The sequence below is a fragment of the Lonchura striata genome, chromosome 1A (assembly GCF_050655825.1).
Source record: "Lonchura striata isolate lonStrDom1 chromosome 1A, ASM5065582v1, whole genome shotgun sequence".
Lineage (NCBI taxonomy): Eukaryota > Metazoa > Chordata > Aves > Passeriformes > Estrildidae > Lonchura > Lonchura striata.
In genome coordinates this window covers 48,932,322-48,936,690 of record NC_140741.1, presented here as the reverse complement: position 1 = coordinate 48,936,690, position 4,369 = coordinate 48,932,322, and positions in this window count along the sequence as shown.

The following is a 4,369-nucleotide window of genomic DNA, read 5'->3' as shown; positions in this document are numbered from 1 at the left end:
CTAAACTGCCTTTTGAGGGATTACCTGTATTGCAGAAGCAGAGTCTGGGGGGTGGAAGACACACAGGTTGATGGAAATATGTATGGCCCAGCTCTATCAGTGAAATATAATCAGAGTTTTCTACAACACATATTAAATAGTGGTAACCTGCAATCTGAATGGCAGAACCTAGTGATTAAGGAGCTGTGAGAAAGGTAACTAGAGGGGACTGAGTGGCCTGTCAAGATGAAGTTTTCCTGCTAATTACAAGGGTAATGAACACGTCCCTTCACAAGCCCAGGGGATTTTCTTTAAGGAACTTGTGATTTCACTGATTGCCAGGTTTAACAAAATAGGATTTAAATCAGCTCTGAGCAGAAAAACTTAACTAAAAGAGAAACATGAAGGATTTTCACTGAGTGTAGGTCACTGAAATGTCTTAGCATCATAAACCACTCTTGACTGCTTTTTTCACAAATGAGCTGCTGCCAAATAGAGGACAGACGGCAACAGGGAAGCCCATCTCAGCTGCTTTCCTCCTCAATTTGCAGTTACACCCCCTACCATTTTTCCCCTTAAAAGCATATCTAGCTCCTCATAAAATTATTTATTGTTATTACCATGTGGGTTATTTATTGAGTCAATGAAGGACAGGCTCCCTTCCCTATTACTCCAGGTCCTTACCTCTCCTTGACTTCAACTGATGCTGCCTCTTCCTCTGCCTTGACTCAGCCTTGCTTAGCTCCATCTCCCCCTCACAGTCCTGTGCCTTTTTAACCACCTCTAATCCAAAGAAGTAGGGACTCTTTTTAGTGCTTCTGAAGGAGTTCTTCAGTCGAGAGGTGTGAAAAAGCTACAGCAGAAAGGGAGAGGAGGAAAAAATCATGGGGTTTGGTTGTTAGCTTTAAAAGAAGACAAACATTTTGCAGCAGAGCCTTGAATTTTTATCATACATCCAGAACAAAGTACCAAAGCTGGAGCACACAAAGTTAAATATTCACACCTGAAGCATTAGAGAAGTGACTAGATTAGAGTTGCCACTTTTATAATTCTGGGTATAGACCAAATGAGCAGCTTAGAAAAATTGGAAACTAAAAGCAAAGGGTTTCATTCAAGTGACATAGAGAAGACTGTCTGACTGCCATGTATTGAAAACCCTCAGGAAAAAGGTAAGGGAAAACCCAGAGGAGAGCAGGGAAGTGGAGGTTTTCTGTAGAAGAACCTCGGCAGGGAAGAAGCCACTGTGATGGAGACATGGGCAAATGCAGACTGCTCATTGGATACAGGGAAGACAGAAGACTTGAGCCTCCAAGGGGCTGCTGAGGCACCAATACCAACACCAACATCTCTGGTTAACAGCACTCAGGGTATTCACAAGACTCATTCACACCAGTTTCTCTGATGGCTCAAATTACAGCAGCAGAAAGAGTGGGACAAGGTGGAAGGACAAGAGACAGCCAGCCCATATTGCAGGAAGGACGATCTCAGCTGGTGTTGGGGAAAGATTTCTACCTTTAACAGCAGCAGAATATGTGAAGGGGCTTGCTCTGAGGTAAGGTTGTGATCGATGAGCTGGTCAGAGCTCCAGCCCACATTTGTTCTGCTGTCACCAGAGGGGCTTAATCCATCAACGAGATGCAGAGGATGGCTGTGTGTATGGCCTTCCTTTCCATGGCATTGCTCTTCTTTCCTGGGCTTTCCTACCCTCCATGTCCCTCCAAACCTTTAGGTAAAACACCCAGCAATACAAGTGGCACTGATATTGAGTGAAATCAGTTGAGTGAGAGGTTGATACTCCACTGAGATGAATGGTCTAGAAAGGTTCACCTTTTCTGATAAGACTGTCTGCAGACTCAGACAACATTATGTTAGAGTATGGGATGAGTATCTTGGCAAACAAAATGGTTAGAAATTAATTTGTTTTAACAGAAGCCTAGGATTGGTGCTCTGTGATGCAGTCATGTCAGCCTTGTTAACTCATCAAATGGCTGATGGACACACTGCAGTTAGAACAACATCCAGAAATTTTAATTTTTTTTAATCAGGGAAAGATAGTGTCCATGCTAATTCAAATTCTCACTGTAGCTCTGGGAGGAATATTCACTCTAAACACTGATAATTAAGATAAAGGAGAAGTAAAACACAAGTAACTCTGTCCTAACATCAGAATTTATCTTGCTGCCTCCAGTTCTTAATCCCCAAAGCCCAAGTTCAGGGCAGAGATTGGTGGCTGGGATCTCCAGCCCAGATACACAGAGCTGGGTTCTCCTCCTTTAGGCAGAAAACCTCTTATATCTTTGGTCAATTCTCCTTCCAGACTGCTACTGTATTTGAAGAAGAAGGGAGATTTTCCCTGCCTCAGTTTTAAAAAGGAAGAGTCACACATTCCTAATTTTGTGAAATTAGCATTCCTGATTCAATTAAGTTGTTCCTAACTTTCAGGAGACTTGCTAAGGGACATGCCTGACTGGAAACCCCATTTGAACATAAGCAAATTCCCAGTCCTAATAATGAGACTCCTGTTTTTTTCCAGAGATTTAGGCATTGGAATATGCCAGAGTCAAGCCTTGGGACCCTTAGGGAATTCAAACACCTTCAGTGTGTAAATAAGAAAGGAAGTGGCATTTCCCATGCCTTTTTATTAAGGTGTCTACACTTTACCATCCTGCTTTGATATGATGACTAAGTTCAGGAAAAGTCCTGTTGAAGAAACAGCTGTTCTCCTACCAATGGGCTGCCACTTTAACTCCTACATGAACAGAAAATTGACAGGCTGGTGTCAATGCTGTTGGTATTAAGGTTGACAGCATGTGCTTCCCCATTCCATAATGAAATTGGAACCTCACTGCCTCATGAAAGCAATGAACAGGTAAGATTAGGCTGATCGAAGATGAAAATTTATTGGTAGAAGCAATCAAGAAACATTATACAAAATCTTTGAGTAGAAGAAACATTACTTTGGTTTGCTGCTCAGTCAGCACCTGACAATCATGTAGCTGCATTAGCTAGCATGGGGTCTCTCTACTCCGGCTGGTCAGGAGCTTGCAAAACTACTGTCCATTACACTTATTATCTCCTGATTATTCTATTTACAAGATGCTCTCTCCAGGGGCCCCCTGGACAAGCTGCTGCAGAAGCACTGAATGCATCAGTTGTGCTGGGAAGGCTCTTACTGTAAGCACACGCCTTGAGCACTCAAGAATCTGCACTGGCAAGCTGTTAGTTTTCACCTATAATTACAAAAATGGCTTGGGATCTGCCTGGCTGTAAGACACTACTCTCCCCAAGTGATCAGACTGTCACCCAGTGGATGAGCTCAAGCTGTCACCTTACCAATTTAAGAAAGGGCAGGACCTGCTTGCAATGATTTTGCTGAAAAGGGCTGAAAGCTTTGATACATTTTACCTTAGCTTGAATAGAAAAGTAAAATTCTCTAGAATCTCTTGACTTTTACAAATACCCCATAAAATCTAACAAAGCTTTTGTAGTGAAGTAGTAAAGAGCAGCAGCAGTAAAGAGGAAGCATGCAAACAGTATCTGTGAGTTGGGCAGATCATTGTTTACCTACATTTCTCTAGTCAATACCTAGTCCAGAAATAAAAATAATGCCACAGGATTATGCACACCCTAATTAATGAAACGGAAGGCCTGAATCTTTTTGCAGAATTTGAGAGAGAGTTGGTAAGTAAGGAAAAACAGAGCATTGAGAGAGATAAATCAAATCAATGGTGCTAAGACTTGCTCTGGTAGAGATTTTACATTTAAGAGTGGGACACAAGAGCTCTCCACATTTTCATTAACAAAAGAATTCGTCACCTACTATTTCCAAACAATCTGCCCACAGCATACAGACCAAACACTCAAACCATCAACACAATGAAAAAAAAAAATTTAGCTTGCGCTTAATTTGGTTTAATTTTTTCCTTTGTAAATCACCACACATCTTAGCTAGCCTGATATTCATTTTGTCTACAGCTCTCTACCTAATTTACATTCATATGCCAATATACCTGCTATCAAATTTGCTCACACCATTTCCTTGTAGACCCCAAGAGCTGAGCACAGAAAGTTTAATACCTTGAGAAGGGGAATTAAAAGCTGTTCTCCTGGCATCAAATTAATCCCAGGTTGTTTAAATATGAAGTATATAGCAAGTGGTGTGTCCCTTGATTTTATCAGATGGGTGAAATATGCCCACATGTATTGAGATTGAGATTAGCATGAATTTGCATAAACCAATGTGGACCTGTGTGGACATGTGGGCAGTATGAGGGAATATAAGCACACACACACAGCCCACAGGCAGTTGCTATTCAGTAGGAGCAGTCACATTCCTGCCGTGTGATCCACGAACAGCAGAGGAACTGGCTTGTTCCAAAAAGTGTTCTGG